This window comes from Ranitomeya variabilis, chromosome 5 (genome assembly GCF_051348905.1).
Source record: "Ranitomeya variabilis isolate aRanVar5 chromosome 5, aRanVar5.hap1, whole genome shotgun sequence".
Lineage (NCBI taxonomy): Eukaryota > Metazoa > Chordata > Amphibia > Anura > Dendrobatidae > Ranitomeya > Ranitomeya variabilis.
In genome coordinates, this window is record NC_135236.1 from 39464289 (window position 1) to 39487019 (window position 22731).

A 22731-nucleotide genomic window follows, 5' to 3' on the forward strand; every position below is an offset into this window, starting at 1 on the left:
GGAGCACACATGCTTTTCAACTGACCTCGTGGCGCAACGGTAGCGCGCCTGACTCCAGATCAGAAGGTTGTGTGTACAAATCACGTTGGGGTCAATTAACTCATCTTTTCATAACTTGATTGATGCTTGGGTTAAGATTGAAACGGAAACTGCGTAATCTTACTAACAGTAGAATAACTCAACTTTGTTGCAACTTGGCAGCACAGGGTTTAACAAAGTGTTTTATTTAAATTATATAGATTAATATCTTATCAACAATACTTTGACGAGAAATATCCTTTGGGACTTGAGTTCAAAGCATTAAAAAAATGAATCCACTGCGGGAACACCTAACAGTTTGTTTACGCCATTGTCATCTTTGAATTTGTAAGAGAAGAGGGATTATTACTAGATTTTTAATTTTAAACTGGAAATCAATGAATCCAAATGTGATGATCTTAATTCAGCCCTCTTTATGTCTTTTCTAAACTGTGATTGAAAGTAGCAAATTTCCACATGGCTTCCATATTTTATCTCATGCACTTTTCTTGACAAGTACTGGAGCACACGTTATTTTTAACTGACCTCGTGGTGCAACGGTAGCGCGTCTGACTCCAGATTATAAGGTTGCATGTTCTAATCACGTTGGGGTCAATTGATTCTTTCATCTTTTCATAACTAGATTGATGCTTAAGTTAAGTTTGAAACGGAAACTGCGTAATCCTACTAACAGTAGAATTACTCAACTTTGTTGCAACCTGGCAGCACAGGGTTTAACAAAGTGTTTTATTTAAATTATATAGATTAATATCTTATCAACAATACTTTGACGAGAAATATCCTTTGGGAATTGAGTTCAAAGCATTAAAAAAATGAATCCACTGCGGGAACACCTAACAGTTTGTTCACGCCATTGTTATCTTTGAATTTGTAAGAGAAGAGGGATTATTACTAGATTTTTAATTTTAAACTGGAAATCATTGAATCCGAAAGTGATGATCTTAATTCAGCCCTCTTTATGTCTTTTCTAAACTGTGATTGAAAGTAGCAAATTTCCACATGGCTTCCATATTTTATCTCATGCACTTTTCTTGAGAAGTACTGGAGCACACATGCTTTTCAACTGACCTCGTGGCGCAACGGTAGCGCGTCTGACTCCAGATCAGAAGGTTGCGTGTTCAAATCACGTCGGGGTCAATTAACTCTTTCATCTTTTCATAACTTGATTGATGCTTGGGTTAAGATTGAAACGGAAACTGCGTAATCTTACTAACAGTAGAATAACTCAACTTTGTTGCAACTTGGCAGCACAGGGTTTAACAAAGTGTTTTATTTAAATTATATAGATTAATATCTTATCAACAATACTTTGATGAGAAATATCCTTTGGGAATTGAGTTCAAAGCATTAAAAAAATGAATCCACTGTGGGAACACCTAACAGTTTGTTCACGCCATTGTCATCTTTGAATTTGTTAGAGAAGAGGGATTATTACTAGATTTTTAATTTTAAACTGGAAATCAATGAATCCGAAAGTGATGATCTTAATTCAGCCCTCTTTATGTCTTTTCTAAACTGTGATTAAAAGTAGCAAATTTCCAGATGGCTTCCATATATTATCTCATGCACTTTTCTTGAGAAGTACTGGAGCACACATGCTTTTCAACTGACCTCGTGGCGCAACGGTAGCGCGTCTGACTCCAGATCAGAAGGTTGCGTGTTCAAATCACGTCGTGGTCAATTAACTCTTTCATCTTTTCATAACTTGATTGATGCTTGGGTTTAGATTGAAACGAAAATTGCGTAATCCTACTAACAGTAGAATAACTCAACTTTGTTGCAACCTGTCAACACAGGGTTTAACAAAGTGTTTTGTTTAAATTATATAGATTAATATCTTATCAACAATACTTTGACGAGAAATATCCTTTGGGAATTGAGTTCAAAGCATTAAAAAAATGAATCCACTGTGGGAACACCTAACAGTTTGTTCACGCCATTGTCATCTTTGAATTTGTTAGAGAAGAGGGATTATTACTAGATTTTTAATTTTAAACTGGAAATCAATGAATCCGAAAGTGATGATCTTAATTCAGCCCTCTTTATGTCTTTTCTAAACTGTGATTAAAAGTAGCAAATTTCCAGATGGCTTCCATATATTATCTCATGCACTTTTCTTGAGAAGTACTGGAGCACACATGCTTTTCAACTGACCTCGTGGCGCAACGGTAGAGCGTCTGACTCCAGATCAGAAGGTTGCGTGTTCAAATCACATCGGGGTCAATTAACTCTTTCATCTTTTCATAACTTGATTGATGCTTGGGTTTAGATTGAAACGAAAATTGCGTAATCCTACTAACAGTAGAATAACTCAACTTTGTTGCAACCTGTCAGCACAGGGTTTAACAAAGTGTTTTGTTTAAATTATATAGATTAATATCTTATCAACAATACTTTGACGAGAAATATCCTTTGGGAATTGAGTTCAAAGCATTAAAAAAATGAATCCACTGCGGGAACACCTAACAGTTTGTTTACGCCATTGTCATCTTTGAATTTGTAAGAGAAGAGGGATTATTACTAGATTTTTAATTTTAAACTGGAAATCAATGAATCCAAATGTGATGATCTTAATTCAGCCCTCTTTATATCTTTCCCAAAATGTCATTAAAAGTAGCAAATTTCCACATGGCTTCCATATTTTATCTCATGCACTTTTCTTGAGAAGTACTGGAGCACACATGCTTTTCAACTGACCTCGTGGCGCAACGGTAGCGCGTCTGACTCCAGATCAGAAGGTTGCGTGTTCAAATCACGTCGGGGTCAATTAACTCTTTCATCTTTTCATAACTTGATTGATGCTTGGGTTAAGATTGAAACGGAAACTGCGTAATCTTACTAACAGTAGAATAACTCAACTTTGTTGCAACTTGGCAGCACAGGGTTTAACAAAGTGTTTTATTTAAATTATATAGATTAATATCTTATCAACAATACTTTGACGAGAAATATCCTTTGGGAATTGAGTTCAAAGCATTAAAAAAATGAATCCACTGCGGGAACACCTAACAGTTTGTTCACGCCATTGTCATCTTTGAATTTGTAAGAGAAGAGGGATTATTACTAGATTTTTAATTTTAAACTGGAAATCAATGAATCCGAATGTGATGATCTTAATTCAGCCCTCTTTATGTCTTTTCTAAACTGTGATTGAAAGTAGAAAATTTCCACATGGCTTCCATATATTATCTCATGCACTTTTCTTGAGAAGTACTGGAGCACACATGCTTTTCAACTGACCTCGTGGCGCAACGGTAGCGCGTCTGACTCCAGATCAAAAGGTTGCGTGTTCAAATCATGTCGGGGTCAATAAACTCTTTCATCTTTTCATAACTTGATTGATGCTTGGGTTAAGATTGAAACAGAAACTGCGTAATCCTACTAACCGTAGAATAACTCAACTTTGTTGCAACCTGTCAGCACAGGGTTTAACAAAGTGTTTTATTTAAATTATATAGATTAATATCTTATCAACAATACTTTGACGAGAAATATCCTTTGGGACTTGAGTTCAAAGCATTAAAAAAATGAATCCACTGCGGGAACACCTAACAGTTTGTTCACGCCATTGTCATCTTTGAATTTGTAAGAGAAGAGTGATTATTACTAGATTTTTAATTTTAAACTGGAAATCAATGAATCCGAAAGTGATGATCTTAATTCAGCCCTCTTTATGTCTTTTCTAAACTGTGATTGAAAGTAGCAAATTTCCACATGGCTTCCATATATTATCTCATGCACTTTTCTTGAGAAGTACTGGAGCACACATGCTTTTCAACTGACCTCGTGGCGCAACGGTAGTGCGTCTGACTCCATATCAGAAGGTTGCGTGTTCAAATCATGTCGGGGTCAATAAACTCTTTCATCTTTTCATAACTTGATTGATGCTTGGGTTAAGATTGAAACGGAAACTGCGTAATCCTACTAACAGTAGAATAACTCAACTTTGTTGCAACCTGTCAGCACAGGGTTTAACAAAGTGTTTTATTTAAATTATATAGATTAATATCTTATCAACAATACTTTGACGAGAAATATCTTTTGGGACTTGAGTTCAAAGCATTAAAAAAATGAATCCACTGCGGGAACACCTAACAGTTTGTTCACGCCATTGTCATCTTTGAATTTGTAAGAGAAGAGGGATTATTACTAGATTTTTAATTTTAAACTGGAAATCAATGAATCCGAAAGTGATGATCTTAATTCAGCCCTCTTTATGTCTTTTCTAAACTGTGATTGAAAGTAGCAAATTTCCACATGGCTTCCATATATTATCTCATGCACTTTTCTTGAGAAGTACTGGAGCACACATGCTTTTCAACTGACCTCGTGGCGCAACGGTAGCGCGTCTGACTCCAGATCAGAAGGTTGTGTGTACAAATCACGTTGGGGTCAATTAACTCATCTTTTCATAACTTGATTGATGCTTGGGTTAAGATTGAAACGGAAACTGCGTAATCCTACTAACAGTAGAATAACTCAACTCTGTTGCAACCTGGCAGCACAGGGTTTAACAAAGTGTTTTATTTAAATTATATAGATTAATATCTTATCAACAATACTTTGACGAGAAATATCCTTTGGGAATTGAGTTCAAAGCATTAAAAAAATGAATCCACTGCGGGAACACCTAAAAGTTTGTTCATGCCATTGTCATCTTTGAATTTGTAAAAGAAGAGGGATTATTACTAGATTTTTAATTTTTGAACTTGAAGTCAATGAATCTGAATGTGATGATCTTAATTCAGCCCTCTTTATGTCTTTTCTAAGCTGTGATTAAAAGTAGCAAATTTCCAGATGGGGTCCATATATTATCTCATGCACTTTTCATGAGAAGTATTGCAGCAAACATGCTTTTCAACTGACCTTGTGCACAATGGTAGCACTTCTGACTCAAGGTCATAAGGTTGCATGTTGATATCACATCAGGGTCAAGTAGCTCTTTCGTCTATTCATAACTTGATAGATGATTGTGTTAAGATTGAAAACGGAAACTGCGTAATTCTACTGACAATAGAATAATTCGACTTTGTTGCCACCTGTAGGCAAAGTGTATAAAAAAGGTGTTTTATTTAAATTATGTAGATTAAAATCTTATCAGCAATACTATGGTGAGAAATATCATTTGAGAATTGAGTTCAAAACATAAAAAAATAATCCATGCCGGGAACAGCTAACACTTTGTTCATGCCATTGTCATCTTTGAATTTGTAAGAAAAGAGAGTTTATTACTAGATTTTACATTTTAAACTGGAAATCAATGAATCCAAAGGTGATGATCTTAATTCAGCCCTCTTTATGTCTTTTCTAAACTGTGATTGAAAGTAGCAAATTTCCAAATAGCTTCCATACATTATCTCATGCACTTTTCTTGAGAAGTACTGGAGCACACATGCTTTTCAACTGAACTCGTGGCGCAACGGTAGCGCGTATGACTCCAGATCAGAAGGTTGCGTGTTCAAATCACGTCGGGGTCAATTAACTCTTTCATCTTTTCATAACTTGATTGATGCTTGGGTTAAGATTGAAACGGAAACTGCGTAATCTTACTAACAGTAGAATAACTCAACTTTGTTGCAACTTGGCAGCACAGGGTTTAACAAAGTATTTTATTTAAATTATATAGATTAATATCTTATCAACAATACTTTGACGAGAAATATCCTTTGGGAATTGAGTTCAAAGCATTAAAAAAATGAATCCACTGTGGGAACACCTAACAGTTTGTTCACGCCATTGTCATCTTTGAATTTGTTAGAGAAGAGGGATTATTACTAGATTTTTAATTTTAAACTGGAAATCAATGAATCCGAAAGTGATGATCTTAATTTAGCCCTCTTTATGTCTTTTCTAAACTGTGATTAAAAGTAGCAAATTTCCAGATGGCTTCCATATATTATCTCATGCACTTTTCGTGAGAAGTACTGGAGCACACATGCTTTTCAACTGACCTCGTGGCGCAACGGTAGCGTGTCTGACTCCAGATCAGAAGGTTGCGTGTTCAAATCACGTCGGGGTCAATTAACTCTTTCATCTTTTCATAACTTGATTGATGCTTGGGTTTAGATTGAAACGAAAATTGCGTAATCCTACTAACAGTAGAATAACTCAACTTTGTTGCAACCTGTCAACACAGGGTTTAACAAAGTGTTTTGTTTAAATTATATAGATTAATATCTTATCAACAATACTTTGACGAGAAATATCCTTTGGGAATTGAGTTCAAAGCATTAAAAAAATGAATCCACTGCGGGAACACCTAACAGTTTGTTCACGCCATTGTCATCTTTGAATTTGTAAGAGAAGAGGGATTATTACTAGATTTTTAATTTTAAACTGGAAATCAATGAATCCGAATGTGATGATCTTAATTCAGCCCTCTTTATGTCTTTTCTAAACTGTGATTGAAAGTAGAAAATTTCCAGATGGCTTCCATATATTATCTCATGCACTTTTCTTGAGAAGTACTGGAGCACACATGCTTTTCAACTGACCTCGTGGCGCAACGGGAGCGCGTCTGACTCCAGATCAGAAGGTTGCGTGTTCAAATCATGTCAGGGTCAATAAACTCTTTCATCTTTTCATAACTAGATTGATGCTTGGGTTAAGATTGAAACGGAAACTGCGTAATCCTACTAACAGTAGAATAACTCAACTTTGTTGCAACCTGTCAGCACAGGGTTTAACAAAGTGTTTTATTTAAATTATATAGATTAATATCTTATCAACAATACTTTGACGAGAAATATCCTTTGGGACTTGAGTTCAAAGCATTAAAAAAATGAATCCACTGCGGGAACACCTAACAGTTTGTTCACGCCATTGTCATCTTTGAATTTGTAAGAGAAGAGGGATTATTACTAGATTTTTAATTTTAAACTGGAAATCAATGAATCCGAAAGTGATGATCTTAATTCAGCCCTCTTTATGTCTTTTCTAAACTGTGATTGAAAGTAGCAAATTTCCACATGGCTTCCATATATTATCTCATGCACTTTTCTTGAGAAGTACTGGAGCACACATGCTTTTCAACTGACCTCGTGGCGCAACGGTAGCGCGTCTGACTCCATATCAGAAGGTTGCGTGTTCAAATCATGTCGGGGTCAATAATCTCTTTCATCTTTTCATAACTTGATTGATGCTTGGGTTAAGATTGAAACGGAAACTGCGTAATCCTACTAACAGTAGAATAACGCAACTTTGTTGCAACCTGTCAGCACAGGGTTTAACAAAGTGTTTTATTTAAATTATATAGATTAATATCTTATCAACAATACTTTGACGAGAAATATCCTTTGGGACTTGAGTTCAAAGCATTAAAAAAATGAATCCACTGCGGGAACACCTAACAGTTTGTTCACGCCATTGTCATCTTTGAATTTGTAAGAGAAGAGGGATTATTACTAGATTTTTAATTTTAAACTGGAAATCAATGAATCCGAAAGTGATGATCTTAATTCAGCCCTCTTTATGTCTTTTCTAAACTGTGATTGAAAGTAGCAAATTTCCACATGGCTTCCATATATTATCTCATGCACTTTTCTTGAGAAGTACTGGAGCACACATGCTTTTCAACTGACCTCGTGGCGCAACGGTAGCGCGCCTGACTCCAGATCAGAAGGTTGTGTGTACAAATCACGTTGGGGTCAATTAACTCATCTTTTCATAACTTGATTGATGCTTGGGTTAAGATTGAAACGGAAACTGCGTAATCTTACTAACAGTAGAATAACTCAACTTTGTTGCAACTTGGCAGCACAGGGTTTAACAAAGTGTTTTATTTAAATTATATAGATTAATATCTTATCAACAATACTTTGACGAGAAATATCCTTTGGGAATTGAGTTCAAAGCATTAAAAAAATGAATCCACTGTGGGAACACCTAACAGTTTGTTCACGCCATTGTCATCTTTGAATTTGTTAGAGAAGAGGGATTATTACTAGATTTTTAATTTTAAACTGGAAATCAATGAATCCGAAAGTGATGATCTTAATTCAGCCCTCTTTATGTCTTTTCTAAACTGTGATTAAAAGTAGCAAATTTCCAGATGGCTTCCATATATTATCTCATGCACTTTTCTTGAGAAGTACTGGAGCACACATGCTTTTCAACTGACCTCGTGGCGCAACGGTAGCGCGTCTGACTCCAGATCAGAAGGTTGCGTGTTCAAATCACGTCGGGGTCAATTAACTCTTTCATCTTTTCATAACTTGATTGATGCTTGGGTTTAGATTGAAACGAAAATTGCGTAATCCTACTAACAGTAGAATAACTCAACTTTGTTGCAACCTGTCAACACAGGGTTTAACAAAGTGTTTTGTTTAAATTATATAGATTAATATCTTATCAACAATACTTTGACGAGAAATATCCTTTGGGAATTGAGTTCAAAGCATTAAAAAAATGAATCCACTGCGGGAACACCTAACAGTTTGTTCACGCCATTGTCATCTTTGAATTTGTAAGAGAAGAGGGATTATTACTAGATTTTTAATTTTAAACTGGAAATCAATGAATCCGAATGTGATGATCTTAATTCAGCCCTCTTTATGTCTTTTCTAAACTGTGATTGAAAGTAGAAAATTTCCACATGGCTTCCATATATTATCTCATGCACTTTTCTTGAGAAGTACTGGAGCACACATGCTTTTCAACTGACCTCGTGGCGCAACGGTAGCGCGTCTGACTCCAGATCAGAAGGTTGCGTGTTCAAATCATGTCGGGGTCAATAAACTCTTTCATCTTTTCATAACTTGATTGATGCTTGGGTTAAGATTGAAACGGAAACTGCGTAATCCTACTAACAGTAGAATAACTCAACTTTGTTGCAACCTGTCAGCACAGGGTTTAACAAAGTGTTTTATTTAAATTATATAGATTAATATCTTATCAACAATACTTTGACGAGAAATATCCTTTGGGACTTGAGTTCAAAGCATTAAAAAAATGAATCCACTGCGGGAACACCTAACAGTTTGTTCACGCCATTGTCATCTTTGAATTTGTAAGAGAAGAGGGATTATTACTAGATTTTTAATTTTAAACTGGAAATCAATGAATCCGAAAGTGATGATCTTAATTCAGCCCTCTTTATGTCTTTTCTAAACTGTGATTGAAAGTAGCAAATTTCCACATGGCTACCATATATTATCTCATGCACTTTTCTTGAGAAGTACTGGAGCACACATGCTTTTCAACTGACCTCGTGGCGCAACGGTAGCGCGTCTGACTCCATATCAGAAGGTTGCGTGTTCAAATCATGTCGGGGTCAATAAACTCTTTCATCTTTTCATAACTTGATTGATGCTTGGGTTAAGATTGAAACGGAAACTGCGTAATCCTACTAACAGTAGAATAACGCAACTTTGTTGCAACCTGTCAGCACAGGGTTTAACAAAGTGTTTTATTTAAATTATATAGATTAATATCTTATCAACAATACTTTGACGAGAAATATCCTTTGGGACTTGAGTTCAAAGCATTAAAAAAATGAATCCACTGCGGGAACACCTAACAGTTTGTTCACGCCATTGTCATCTTTGAATTTGTAAGAGAAGAGGGATTATTACTAGATTTTTAATTTTAAACTGGAAATCAATGAATCCGAAAGTGATGATCTTAATTCAGCCCTCTTTATGTCTTTTCTAAACTGTGATTGAAAGTAGCAAATTTCCACATGGCTTCCATATATTATCTCATGCACTTTTCTTGAGAAGTACTGGAGCACACATGCTTTTCAACTGACCTCGTGGCGCAACGGTAGCGCGCCTGACTCCAGATCAGAAGGTTGTGTGTACAAATCACGTTGGGGTCAATTAACTCATCTTTTCATAACTTGATTGATGCTTGGGTTAAGATTGAAACAGAAACTGCGTAATCTTACTAACAGTAGAATAACTCAACTTTGTTGCAACTTGGCAGCACAGGGTTTAACAAAGTGTTTTATTTAAATTATATAGATTAATATCTTATCAACAATACTTTGACGAGAAATATCCTTTGGGAATTGAGTTCAAAGCATTAAAAAAATGAATCCACTGTGGGAACACCTAACAGTTTGTTCACGCCATTGTCATCTTTGAATTTGTTAGAGAAGAGGGATTATTACTAGATTTTTAATTTTAAACTGGAAATCAATGAATCCGAAAGTGATGATCTTAATTCAGCCCTCTTTATGTCTTTTCTAAACTGTGATTAAAAGTAGCAAATTTCCAGATGGCTTCCATATATTATCTCATGCACTTTTCTTGAGAAGTACTGGAGCACACATGCTTTTCAACTGACCTCGTGGCGCAACGGTAGCGCGTCTGACTCCAGATCAGAAGGTTGCGTGTTCAAATCACGTCGGGGTCAATTAACTCTTTCATCTTTTCATAACTTGATTGATGCTTGGGTTTAGATTGAAACGAAAATTGCGTAATCCTACTAACAGTAGAATAACTCAACTTTGTTGCAACCTGTCAACACAGGGTTTAACAAAGTGTTTTGTTTAAATTATATAGATTAATATCTTATCAACAATACTTTGACGAGAAATATCCTTTGGGAATTGAGTTCAAAGCATTAAAAAAATGAATCCACTGCGGGAACACCTAACAGTTTGTTCACGCCATTGTCATCTTTGAATTTGTAAGAGAAGAGGGATTATTACTAGATTTTTAATTTTAAACTGGAAATCAATGAATCCGAAAGTGATGATCTTAATTCAGCCCTCTTTATGTCTTTTCTAAACTGTGATTGAAAGTAGCAAATTTCCACATGACTTCCATATATTATCTCATGCACTTTTCTTGAGAAGTACTGGAGCACACATGCTTTTCAACTGACCTCGTGGCGCAACGGTAGCGCGTCTGACTCCACATCAGAAGGTTGTGTGTTCAAATCATGTCGGGGTCAATAAACTCTTTCATCTTTTCATAACTTGATTGATGCTTGGGTTAAGATTGAAACGGAAACTGCGTAATCCTACTAACAGTAGAATAACTCAACTTTGTTGCAACCTGTCAGCACAGGGTTTAACAAAGTGTTTTATTTAAATTATATAGATTAATATCTTATCAACAATACTTTGACGAGAAATATCCTTTGGGACTTGAGTTCAAAGCATTAAAAAAATGAATCCACTGCGGGAACACCTAACAGTTTGTTCACGCCATTGTCATCTTTGAATTTGTAAGAGAAGAGGGATTATTACTAGATTTTTAATTTTAAACTGGAAATCAATGAATCCGAAAGTGATGATCTTAATTCAGCCCTCTTTATGTCTTTTCTAAACTGTGATTGAAAGTAGCAAATTTCCACATGGCTTCCATATATTATCTCATGCACTTTTCTTGAGAAGTACTGGAGCACACATGCTTTTCAACTGACCTCGTGGCGCAACGGTAGCGCGCCTGACTCCAGATCAGAAGGTTGTGTGTACAAATCACGTTGGGGTCAATTAACTCATCTTTTCATAACTTGATTGATGCTTGGGTTAAGATTGAAACGGAAACTGCGTAATCCTACTAACAGTAGAATAACTCAACTCTGTTGCAACCTGGCAGCACAGGGTTTAACAAAGTGTTTTATTTAAATTATATAGATTAATATCTTATCAACAATACTTTGACGAGAAATATCCTTTGGGAATTGAGTTCAAAGCATTAAAAAAAATGAATCCACTGCGGGAACACCTAAAAGTTTGTTCACGCCATTGTCATCTTTGAATTTGTAAAAGAAGAGGGATTATTACTAGATTTTTAATTTTTGAACTTGAAGTCAATGAATCTGAATGTGATGATCTTAATTCAGCCCTCTTTATGTCTTTTCTAAGCTGTGATTAAAAGTAGCAAATTTCCAGATGGGGTCCATATATTATCTCATGCACTTTTCATGTGAAGTATTGCAGCAAACATGCTTTTCAACTGACCTTGTGCACAATGGTAGCACTTCTGACTCAAGGTCATAAGGTTGCATGTTGATATCACATCAGGGTCAAGTAGCTCTTTCGTCTATTCATAACTTGATTGATGCTTGGGTTAAGATTGAAACGGAAACTGCGTAATCCTACTAAGGCTATGTGCACACGTCAGGCTTTTTCCTCAGGTTTTGTAGCCAAAACCAGGAGTGGAACAATTAGAGGAAAAGTATAATAGAAACATATGCACCACTTCTGCATTTATCACCCGCTCCTGGTTTTGGCTACAAAACCTGAGGAAAAATCCTGACAAAATCCTGACGTGTGCACATAGCCTCACAGTAGAATGACTCAACTTTGTTGCAACCTGACAGCACAGGGTTTAACAAAGTGTTTTATTTAAATTATATAGATTAATATCTTATCAACAATACTTTGACGAGAAATATCCTTTGGGAATTGAGTTCAAAGCATTAAAAAAATGAATCCACTGCGGGAACACCTAACAGTTTGTTTACGCCATTGTCATCTTTGAATTTGTAAAAGAAGAGGGATTATTACTAGATTTTTAATTTTAAACTGGAAATCAATGAATCCGAATGTGATGATCTTAATTCAGCCCTCTTTATGTCTTTTCTAAGCTGTGATTAAAAGTAGCAAATTTCCAGATGGGGTCCATATATTATCTCATGCACTTTTCATGTGAAGTATTGCAGCAAACATGCTTTTCAACTGACCTTGTGCACAATGGTAGCACTTCTGACTCAAGGTCATAAGGTTGCATGTTGATATCACATCAGGGTCAAGTAGCTCTTTCGTCTATTCATAACTTGATAGATGATTGTGTTAAGATTGAAAACGGAAACTGCGTAATTCTACTGACAATAGAATAATTCGACTTTGTTGCCACCTGTAGGCAAAGTGTTTAAAAAAGGTGTTTTATTTAAATTATGTAGATTAAAATCTTATCAACAATACTTTGGTGAGAAATATCATTTGAGAATTGAGTTCAAAACATAAAAAAATAATCCATGCCGGGAACAGCTAACACTTTGTTCATGCCATTGTCATCTTTGAATTTGTAAGAAAAGAGAGTTTATTACTAGATTTTACATTTTAAACTGGAGAACCCTGAATCTGAATGTCATGATCTTAATTCATCCTTGTTTATATCTTTCCCAAAATGTCATTAAAAGTAGCAAATTTCCAGATGGCTTCCATATATTATCTCATGCACTTTTCATGAGAAGTAATGGAGCACACATGCTTTTCAATCGACCTCGTGGTGCAACGGTAGCGCGTCTGACTCCAGATCAGAAGGTTGCGTGTTTAAATCACGTCGGGGTCAATTAACTCTTTCATCTTTTCATAACTTGATTTATGCTTGGGTTAAGATTGAAACGGAAACTGCGTAATCCTACTGACAATAGAATAACTCAACTTTGTTGCCACCTGTCAGTGCTGGGTTTAAAAATGAGTTTTATTTAAATTATATAGATTAATATCTTATCAACAATACTTTGACGAGAAATATTATTTGGGAATTGAGTTAAAAGCATTAAAAAAATTAATCAATGCCGACAACACCTAACAGTTTGTTCACGCCATTGTCATCTTTGAATTTGTAAGAGAAGAGGGATTATTACTAGATTTTTAATTTTAAACTGGAAATCAATGAATCCGAATGTGATGATCTTAATTCAGCCCTCTTTTATGTCTTTTCTAAACTGTGATTGAAAGTAGCAAATTTCCAGATGGCTTCCATATATTATCTCATGCACTTTTCTTGAGAAGTACTGGAGCACATGTGCTTTTCAACTGACCTCGTGGTGCAACAGTAGCGCGTCTGATTCCAGATCAGAAGATTGCGTGTTTAAATCACGTCGGGGTCAATTAACTCTTTCATCTTTTCATAACTTGATTGATGCTTGGGTTAAGATTGAAATGAAAATTGCGTAATCCTACTAACAGTAGAATAACTCAACTTTGTTGCAACCTGTCAGCACAGGGTTTAACAAAGTTTTTTATTTAAATTATATAGATTAATATCTTATCAACAATACTTTGACGAGAAATATTAATTGGGAATTGAGTTCAAAGCATTAAAAAAATGAATCCACTGCGGGAACACCTAACAGTTTGTTCACGCCATTGTCATCTTTGAATTTGTAAGAGAAGAGGGATTATTACTAGATTTTTAATTTTAAACTGGAAATCAATGAATCTGAATTTGATGATCTTAATTCAGCCTTCTTTTATGTCTTTTCTAAACTGTGTTTGAAAGTAGCAAATTTCCAGATGGCTTCCATATATTATCTCATGCACTTTTCTTGAGAAGTACTGGAGCACACGTGCTTTTCAACTGACCTCATGGTGCAATGGTATCGCGTCTGACTCCAGATCGGAAAGTTGCGTGTTCAAATCACGTTGGGGTCAATTAACTCTTTCATGTTTTCATAACTTGATTGATGCTTGGGTTAAGATTGAAACGGAAACTGCGTAATCCTACTAAGGCTATGTGCACACGTCAGGCTTTTTCCTCAGGTTTTGTAGCCAAAACCAGGAGTGGAACAATTAGAGGAAAAGTATAATAGAAACATATGCACCACTTCTGCATTTATCACCCACTCCTGGTTTTGGCTACAAAACCTGAGGAAAAAGCCTGACAAAATCCTGGCGTGTGCACATAGCCTCACAGTAGAATAACTCAACTTTGTTGCAACCTGGCAGCACAGGGTTTAACAAACTGTTTTATTTAAATTATATAGATTAATATCTTATCAACAATACTTTGACGAGAAATATCCTTTGGGAATTGAGTTCAAAGCATTAAAAAAATGAATCCACTGCGGGAACACCTAACAGTTTGTTTACGCCATTGTCATCTTTGAATTTGTAAAAGAAGAGGGATTATTACTAGATTTTTAATTTTAAACTTGAAATCAATGAATCCGAATGTGATGATCTTAATTCAGACCTCTTTATGTCTTTTCTAAGCTGTGATTAAAAGTAGCAAATTTCCAGATGGGGTCCATATATTATCTCATGCACTTTTCATGAGAAGTATTGCAGCAAACATGCTTTTCAACTGACCTTGTGCACAATGGTAGCACTTCTGACTCAAGGTCATAAGGTTGCATGTTGATATCACATCAGGGTCAAGTAGCTCTTTCGTCTATTCATAACTTGATAGATGATTGTGTTAAGATTGAAAACGGAAACTGCGTAATTCTACTGACAATAGAATAATTCGACTTTGTTGCCACCTGTAGGCAAAGTGTATAAAAAAGGTGTTTTATTTAAATTATGTAGATTAAAATCTTATCAGCAATACTATGGTGAGAAATATCATTTGAGAATTGAGTTCAAAACATAAAAAAATAATCCATGCCGGGAACAGCTAACACTTTGTTCATGCCATTGTCATCTTTGAATTTGTAAGAAAAGAGAGTTTATTACTAGATTTTACATTTTAAACTGGAAATCAATGAATCCAAAGGTGATGATCTTAATTCAGCCCTCTTTATGTCTTTTCTAAACTGTGATTGAAAGTAGCAAATTTCCAAATAGCTTCCATACATTATCTCATGCACTTTTCTTGAGAAGTACTGGAGCACACATGCTTTTCAACTGAACTCGTGGCGCAACGGTAGCGCGTATGACTCCAGATCAGAAGGTTGCGTGTTCAAATCACGTCGGGGTCAATTAACTCTTTCATCTTTTCATAACTTGATTGATGCTTGGGTTAAGATTGAAACGGAAACTGCGTAATCTTACTAACAGTAGAATAACTCAACTTTGTTGCAACTTGGCAGCACAGGGTTTAACAAAGTGTTTTATTTAAATTATATAGATTAATATCTTATCAACAATACTTTGACGAGAAATATCCTTTGGGAATTGAGTTCAAAGCATTAAAAAAATGAATCCACTGTGGGAACACCTTAGGCTACGTTCATATTTGCGGCTAGCGCCGCAGCGTCGGGCGCCGCAGCGGCGCCGCATGCATCATGCGCCCCTATATTTAACATGGGGGCGCATGGACATGCGGTGCACTTGCGTTTGGCGCCGCATGCGTCCCTGCGGCGCCCGCGTCGGGGCGCAGAGGACGCAGCAAGTTGCATTTTTGCTGCGTCCAAAACCAATGGAAAAAAGGACGCATGTGGCGCAAAACGCAGCGTTGTGCATGCGTTTTGCCGCGTTTTTGTTTGCGTTGTGCGCTGCGGCGCCGACGCTGCGGCGCACAACGCAAATGTGAACGTAGCCTAACAGTTTGTTCACGCCATTGTCATCTTTGAATTTGTTAGAGAAGAGGGATTATTACTAGATTTTTAATTTTAAACTGGAAATCAATGAATCCGAAAGTGATGATCTTAATTTAGCCCTCTTTATGTCTTTTCTAAACTGTGATTAAAAGTAGCAAATTTCCAGATGGCTTCCATATATTATCTCATGCACTTTTCGTGAGAAGTACTGGAGCACACATGCTTTTCAACTGACCTCGTGGCGCAACGGTAGCGCGTCTGACTCCAGATCAGAAGGTTGCGTGTTCAAATCACGTCGGGGTCAATTAACTCTTTCATCTTTTCATAACTTGATTGATGCTTGGGTTTAGATTGAAACGAAAATTGCGTAATCCTACTAACAGTAGAATAACTCAACTTTGTTGCAACCTGTCAACACAGGGTTTAACAAAGTGTTTTGTTTAAATTATATAGATTAATATCTTATCAACAATACTTTGACGAGAAATATCCTTTGGGACTTGAGTTCAAAGCATTAAAAAAATGAATCCACTGCGGGAACACCTAACAGTTTGTTCACGCCATTGTCATCTTTGAATTTGTAAGAGAAGAGGGATTATTACTAGATTTTTAATTTTAAACTGGAAATCAATGAATCCGAAAGTGATGATCTTAATTCAGCCCTCTTTATGTCTTTTCTAAACTGTGATTGAAAGTAGCAAATTTCCACATGGCTTCCATATATTATCTCATGCACTTTTCTTGAGAAGTACTGGAGCACACATGCTTTTCAACTGACCTCGTGGCGCAACGGTAGCGCGTCTGACTCCATATCAGAAGGTTGCGTGTTCAAATCATGTCGGGGTCAATAAACTCTTTCATCTTTTCATAACTTGATTGATGCTTGGGTTAAGATTGAAACGGAAACTGCGTAATCCTACTAACAGTAGAATAACGCAACTTTGTTGCAACCTGTCAGCACAGGGTTTAACAAAGTGTTTTATTTAAATTATATAGATTAATATCTTATCAACAATACTTTGACGAGAAATATCCTTTGGGACTTGAGTTCAAAGCATTAAAAAAATGAATCCACTGCGGGAACACCTAACAGTTTGTTCACGCCATTGTCATCTTTGAATTTGTAAGAGAAGAGGGATTATTACTAGATTTTTAATTTTAAACTGGAAATCAATGAATCCGAAAGTGATGATCTTAATTCAGCCCTCTTTATGTCTTTTCTAAACTGTGATTGAAAGTAGCAAATTTCCACATGGCTTCCATATATTATCTCATGCACTTTTCTTGAGAAGTACTGGAGCACACATGCTTTTCAACTGACCTCGTGGCGCAACGGTAGCGCGCCTGACTCCAGATCAGAAGGTTGTGTGTACAAATCACGTTGGGGTCAATTAACTCATCTTTTCATAACTTGATTGATGCTTGGGTTAAGATTGAAACGGAAACTGCGTAATCTTACTAACAGTAGAATAACTCAACTTTGTTGCAACTTGGCAGCACAGGGTTTAACAAAGTGTTTTATTTAAATTATATAGATTAATATCTTATCAACAATACTTTGACGAGAAATATCCTTTGGGAATTGAGTTCAAAGCATTAAAAAAATGAATCCACTGTGGGAACACCTAACAGTTTGTTCACGCCATTGTCATCTTTGAATTTGTTAGAGAAGAGGGATTATTACTAGATTTTTAATTTTAAACTGGAAATCAATGAATCCGAAAGTGATGATCTTAATTCAGCCCTCTTTATGTCTTTTCTAAACTGTGATTAAAAGTAGCAAATTTCCAGATGGCTTCCATATATTATCTCATGCACTTTTCTTGAGAAGTACTGGAGCACACATGCTTTTCAACTGACCTCGTGGCGCAACGGTAGCGCGTCTGACTCCAGATCAGAAGGTTGCGTGTTCAAATCACGTCGGGGTCAATTAACTCTTTCATCTTTTCATAACTTGATTGATGCTTGGGTTTAGATTGAAACGAAAATTGCGTAATCCTACTAACAGTAGAATAACTCAACTTTGTTGCAACCTGTCAACACAGGGTTTAACAAAGTGTTTTGTTTAAATTATATAGATTAATATCTTATCAACAATACTTTGACGAGAAATATCCTTTGGGAATTGAGTTCAAAGCATTAAAAAAATGAATCCACTGCGGGAACACCTAACAGTTTGTTCACGCCATTGTCATCTTTGAATTTGTAAGAGAAGAGTGATTATTACTAGATTTTTAATTTTAAACTGGAAATCAATGAATCCGAAAGTGATGATCTTAATTCAGCCCTCTTTATGTCTTTTCTAAACTGTGATTGAAAGTAGCAAATTTCCACATGGCTTCCATATATTATCTCATGCACTTTTCTTGAGAAGTACTGGAGCACACATGCTTTTCAACTGACCTCGTGGCGCAACGGTAGTGCGTCTGACTCCATATCAGAAGGTTGCGTGTTCAAATCATGTCGGGGTCAATAAACTCTTTCATCTTTTCATAACTTGATTGATGCTTGGGTTAAGATTGAAACGGAAACTGCGTAATCCTACTAACAGTAGAATAACTCAACTTTGTTGCAACCTGTCAGCACAGGGTTTAACAAAGTGTTTTATTTAAATTATATAGATTAATATCTTATCAACAATACTTTGACGAGAAATATCTTTTGGGACTTGAGTTCAAAGCATTAAAAAAATGAATCCACTGCGGGAACACCTAACAGTTTGTTCACGCCATTGTCATCTTTGAATTTGTAAGAGAAGAGGGATTATTACTAGATTTTTAATTTTAAACTGGAAATCAATGAATCCGAAAGTGATGATCTTAATTCAGCCCTCTTTATGTCTTTTCTAAACTGTGATTGAAAGTAGCAAATTTCCACATGGCTTCCATATATTATCTCATGCACTTTTCTTGAGAAGTACTGGAGCACACATGCTTTTCAACTGACCTCGTGGCGCAACGGTAGCGCGTCTGACTCCAGATCAGAAGGTTGTGTGTACAAATCACGTTGGGGTCAATTAACTCATCTTTTCATAACTTGATTGATGCTTGGGTTAAGATTGAAACGGAAACTGCGTAATCCTACTAACAGTAGAATAACTCAACTCTGTTGCAACCTGGCAGCACAGGGTTTAACAAAGTGTTTTATTTAAATTATATAGATTAATATCTTATCAACAATACTTTGACGAGAAATATCCTTTGGGAATTGAGTTCAAAGCATTAAAAAAATGAATCCACTGCGGGAACACCTAAAAGTTTGTTCATGCCATTGTCATCTTTGAATTTGTAAAAGAAGAGGGATTATTACTAGATTTTTAATTTTTGAACTTGAAGTCAATGAATCTGAATGTGATGATCTTAATTCAGCCCTCTTTATGTCTTTTCTAAGCTGTGATTAAAAGTAGCAAATTTCCAGATGGGGTCCATATATTATCTCATGCACTTTTCATGAGAAGTATTGCAGCAAACATGCTTTTCAACTGACCTTGTGCACAATGGTAGCACTTCTGACTCAAGGTCATAAGGTTGCATGTTGATATCACATCAGGGTCAAGTAGCTCTTTCGTCTATTCATAACTTGATAGATGATTGTGTTAAGATTGAAAACGGAAACTGCGTAATTCTACTGACAATAGAATAATTCGACTTTGTTGCCACCTGTAGGCAAAGTGTATAAAAAAGGTGTTTTATTTAAATTATGTAGATTAAAATCTTATCAGCAATACTATGGTGAGAAATATCATTTGAGAATTGAGTTCAAAACATAAAAAAATAATCCATGCCGGGAACAGCTAACACTTTGTTCATGCCATTGTCATCTTTGAATTTGTAAGAAAAGAGAGTTTATTACTAGATTTTACATTTTAAACTGGAAATCAATGAATCCAAAGGTGATGATCTTAATTCAGCCCTCTTTATGTCTTTTCTAAACTGTGATTGAAAGTAGCAAATTTCCAAATAGCTTCCATACATTATCTCATGCACTTTTCTTGAGAAGTACTGGAGCACACATGCTTTTCAACTGAACTCGTGGCGCAACGGTAGCGCGTATGACTCCAGATCAGAAGGTTGCGTGTTCAAATCACGTCGGGGTCAATTAACTCTTTCATCTTTTCATAACTTGATTGATGCTTGGGTTAAGATTGAAACGGAAACTGCGTAATCTTACTAACAGTAGAATAACTCAACTTTGTTGCAACTTGGCAGCACAGGGTTTAACAAAGTATTTTATTTAAATTATATAGATTAATATCTTATCAACAATACTTTGACGAGAAATATCCTTTGGGAATTGAGTTCAAAGCATTAAAAAAATGAATCCACTGTGGGAACACCTAACAGTTTGTTCACGCCATTGTCATCTTTGAATTTGTTAGAGAAGAGGGATTATTACTAGATTTTTAATTTTAAACTGGAAATCAATGAATCCGAAAGTGATGATCTTAATTTAGCCCTCTTTATGTCTTTTCTAAACTGTGATTAAAAGTAGCAAATTTCCAGATGGCTTCCATATATTATCTCATGCACTTTTCGTGAGAAGTACTGGAGCACACATGCTTTTCAACTGACCTCGTGGCGCAACGGTAGCGTGTCTGACTCCAGATCAGAAGGTTGCGTGTTCAAATCACGTCGGGGTCAATTAACTCTTTCATCTTTTCATAACTTGATTGATGCTTGGGTTTAGATTGAAACGAAAATTGCGTAATCCTACTAACAGTAGAATAACTCAACTTTGTTGCAACCTGTCAACACAGGGTTTAACAAAGTGTTTTGTTTAAATTATATAGATTAATATCTTATCAACAATACTTTGACGAGAAATATCCTTTGGGAATTGAGTTCAAAGCATTAAAAAAATGAATCCACTGCGGGAACACCTAACAGTTTGTTCACGCCATTGTCATCTTTGAATTTGTAAGAGAAGAGGGATTATTACTAGATTTTTAATTTTAAACTGGAAATCAATGAATCCGAATGTGATGATCTTAATTCAGCCCTCTTTATGTCTTTTCTAAACTGTGATTGAAAGTAGAAAATTTCCAGATGGCTTCCATATATTATCTCATGCACTTTTCTTGAGAAGTACTGGAGCACACATGCTTTTCAACTGACCTCGTGGCGCAACGGGAGCGCGTCTGACTCCAGATCAGAAGGTTGCGTGTTCAAATCATGTCAGGGTCAATAAACTCTTTCATCTTTTCATAACTAGATTGATGCTTGGGTTAAGATTGAAACGGAAACTGCGTAATCCTACTAACAGTAGAATAACTCAACTTTGTTGCAACCTGTCAGCACAGGGTTTAACAAAGTGTTTTATTTAAATTATATAGATTAATATCTTATCAACAATACTTTGACGAGAAATATCCTTTGGGACTTGAGTTCAAAGCATTAAAAAAATGAATCCACTGCGGGAACACCTAACAGTTTGTTCACGCCATTGTCATCTTTGAATTTGTAAGAGAAGAGGGATTATTACTAGATTTTTAATTTTAAACTGGAAATCAATGAATCCGAAAGTGATGATCTTAATTCAGCCCTCTTTATGTCTTTTCTAAACTGTGATTGAAAGTAGCAAATTTCCACATGGCTTCCATATATTATCTCATGCACTTTTCTTGAGAAGTACTGGAGCACACATGCTTTTCAACTGACCTCGTGGCGCAACGGTAGCGCGTCTGACTCCATATCAGAAGGTTGCGTGTTCAAATCATGTCGGGGTCAATAATCTCTTTCATCTTTTCATAACTTGATTGATGCTTGGGTTAAGATTGAAACGGAAACTGCGTAATCCTACTAACAGTAGAATAACGCAACTTTGTTGCAACCTGTCAGCACAGGGTTTAACAAAGTGTTTTATTTAAATTATATAGATTAATATCTTATCAACAATACTTTGACGAGAAATATCCTTTGGGACTTGAGTTCAAAGCATTAAAAAAATGAATCCACTGCGGGAACACCTAACAGTTTGTTCACGCCATTGTCATCTTTGAATTTGTAAGAGAAGAGGGATTATTACTAGATTTTTAATTTTAAACTGGAAATCAATGAATCCGAAAGTGATGATCTTAATTCAGCCCTCTTTATGTCTTTTCTAAACTGTGATTGAAAGTAGCAAATTTCCACATGGCTTCCATATATTATCTCATGCACTTTTCTTGAGAAGTACTGGAGCACACATGCTTTTCAACTGACCTCGTGGCGCAACGGTAGCGCGCCTGACTCCAGATCAGAAGGTTGTGTGTACAAATCACGTTGGGGTCAATTAACTCATCTTTTCATAACTTGATTGATGCTTGGGTTAAGATTGAAACGGAAACTGCGTAATCTTACTAACAGTAGAATAACTCAACTTTGTTGCAACTTGGCAGCACAGGGTTTAACAAAGTGTTTTATTTAAATTATATAGATTAATATCTTATCAACAATACTTTGACGAGAAATATCCTTTGGGAATTGAGTTCAAAGCATTAAAAAAATGAATCCACTGTGGGAACACCTAACAGTTTGTTCACGCCAT

The 22731-nt window shown here is 35.9% G+C and overlaps 24 non-coding genes across 24 annotated transcripts; all 24 read left to right on the forward strand.

Annotated features, from left to right (window-relative positions):
• Positions 1–1104: 1104 nt before the first annotated feature.
• On the forward strand, positions 1105–1176 carry TRNAW-CCA (transfer RNA tryptophan (anticodon CCA)). Its single transcript has one exon. It is a non-coding gene; the product is annotated as a tRNA-Trp (tRNA).
• Positions 1177–1647: 471 nt separating this feature from the next.
• TRNAW-CCA (transfer RNA tryptophan (anticodon CCA)) lies at positions 1648–1719 on the forward strand. Its single transcript has one exon. It is a non-coding gene; the product is annotated as a tRNA-Trp (tRNA).
• Positions 1720–2190: 471 nt separating this feature from the next.
• On the forward strand, positions 2191–2262 carry TRNAW-CCA (transfer RNA tryptophan (anticodon CCA)). Its single transcript has one exon. It is a non-coding gene; the product is annotated as a tRNA-Trp (tRNA).
• A 471-nt stretch (positions 2263–2733) lies between these two features.
• TRNAW-CCA (transfer RNA tryptophan (anticodon CCA)) lies at positions 2734–2805 on the forward strand. Its single transcript has one exon. It is a non-coding gene; the product is annotated as a tRNA-Trp (tRNA).
• A 471-nt stretch (positions 2806–3276) lies between these two features.
• On the forward strand, positions 3277–3348 carry TRNAW-CCA (transfer RNA tryptophan (anticodon CCA)). The gene has a single exon. It is a non-coding gene; the product is annotated as a tRNA-Trp (tRNA).
• Positions 3349–3819: 471 nt separating this feature from the next.
• On the forward strand, positions 3820–3891 carry TRNAW-CCA (transfer RNA tryptophan (anticodon CCA)). Its single transcript has one exon. It is a non-coding gene; the product is annotated as a tRNA-Trp (tRNA).
• Positions 3892–4362: 471 nt separating this feature from the next.
• On the forward strand, positions 4363–4434 carry TRNAW-CCA (transfer RNA tryptophan (anticodon CCA)). Its single transcript has one exon. It is a non-coding gene; the product is annotated as a tRNA-Trp (tRNA).
• Positions 4435–5987: 1553 nt separating this feature from the next.
• TRNAW-CCA (transfer RNA tryptophan (anticodon CCA)) lies at positions 5988–6059 on the forward strand. Its single transcript has one exon. It is a non-coding gene; the product is annotated as a tRNA-Trp (tRNA).
• Positions 6060–6530: 471 nt separating this feature from the next.
• Positions 6531–6602, forward strand: TRNAW-CCA (transfer RNA tryptophan (anticodon CCA)). The gene has a single exon. It is a non-coding gene; the product is annotated as a tRNA-Trp (tRNA).
• A 471-nt stretch (positions 6603–7073) lies between these two features.
• On the forward strand, positions 7074–7145 carry TRNAW-CCA (transfer RNA tryptophan (anticodon CCA)). Its single transcript has one exon. It is a non-coding gene; the product is annotated as a tRNA-Trp (tRNA).
• Positions 7146–8155: 1010 nt separating this feature from the next.
• TRNAW-CCA (transfer RNA tryptophan (anticodon CCA)) lies at positions 8156–8227 on the forward strand. The gene has a single exon. It is a non-coding gene; the product is annotated as a tRNA-Trp (tRNA).
• A 471-nt stretch (positions 8228–8698) lies between these two features.
• Positions 8699–8770, forward strand: TRNAW-CCA (transfer RNA tryptophan (anticodon CCA)). The gene has a single exon. It is a non-coding gene; the product is annotated as a tRNA-Trp (tRNA).
• Positions 8771–9241: 471 nt separating this feature from the next.
• Positions 9242–9313, forward strand: TRNAW-CCA (transfer RNA tryptophan (anticodon CCA)). Its single transcript has one exon. It is a non-coding gene; the product is annotated as a tRNA-Trp (tRNA).
• Positions 9314–10323: 1010 nt separating this feature from the next.
• TRNAW-CCA (transfer RNA tryptophan (anticodon CCA)) lies at positions 10324–10395 on the forward strand. The gene has a single exon. It is a non-coding gene; the product is annotated as a tRNA-Trp (tRNA).
• Positions 10396–10866: 471 nt separating this feature from the next.
• Positions 10867–10938, forward strand: TRNAW-CCA (transfer RNA tryptophan (anticodon CCA)). Its single transcript has one exon. It is a non-coding gene; the product is annotated as a tRNA-Trp (tRNA).
• Positions 10939–13217: 2279 nt separating this feature from the next.
• TRNAW-CCA (transfer RNA tryptophan (anticodon CCA)) lies at positions 13218–13289 on the forward strand. Its single transcript has one exon. It is a non-coding gene; the product is annotated as a tRNA-Trp (tRNA).
• A 3149-nt stretch (positions 13290–16438) lies between these two features.
• Positions 16439–16510, forward strand: TRNAW-CCA (transfer RNA tryptophan (anticodon CCA)). The gene has a single exon. It is a non-coding gene; the product is annotated as a tRNA-Trp (tRNA).
• Positions 16511–16981: 471 nt separating this feature from the next.
• TRNAW-CCA (transfer RNA tryptophan (anticodon CCA)) lies at positions 16982–17053 on the forward strand. The gene has a single exon. It is a non-coding gene; the product is annotated as a tRNA-Trp (tRNA).
• Positions 17054–18063: 1010 nt separating this feature from the next.
• On the forward strand, positions 18064–18135 carry TRNAW-CCA (transfer RNA tryptophan (anticodon CCA)). The gene has a single exon. It is a non-coding gene; the product is annotated as a tRNA-Trp (tRNA).
• A 471-nt stretch (positions 18136–18606) lies between these two features.
• On the forward strand, positions 18607–18678 carry TRNAW-CCA (transfer RNA tryptophan (anticodon CCA)). Its single transcript has one exon. It is a non-coding gene; the product is annotated as a tRNA-Trp (tRNA).
• Positions 18679–19149: 471 nt separating this feature from the next.
• On the forward strand, positions 19150–19221 carry TRNAW-CCA (transfer RNA tryptophan (anticodon CCA)). The gene has a single exon. It is a non-coding gene; the product is annotated as a tRNA-Trp (tRNA).
• A 1553-nt stretch (positions 19222–20774) lies between these two features.
• On the forward strand, positions 20775–20846 carry TRNAW-CCA (transfer RNA tryptophan (anticodon CCA)). The gene has a single exon. It is a non-coding gene; the product is annotated as a tRNA-Trp (tRNA).
• A 471-nt stretch (positions 20847–21317) lies between these two features.
• TRNAW-CCA (transfer RNA tryptophan (anticodon CCA)) lies at positions 21318–21389 on the forward strand. Its single transcript has one exon. It is a non-coding gene; the product is annotated as a tRNA-Trp (tRNA).
• A 471-nt stretch (positions 21390–21860) lies between these two features.
• On the forward strand, positions 21861–21932 carry TRNAW-CCA (transfer RNA tryptophan (anticodon CCA)). The gene has a single exon. It is a non-coding gene; the product is annotated as a tRNA-Trp (tRNA).
• The last annotated feature ends 799 nt before the right edge of the window (positions 21933–22731 follow it).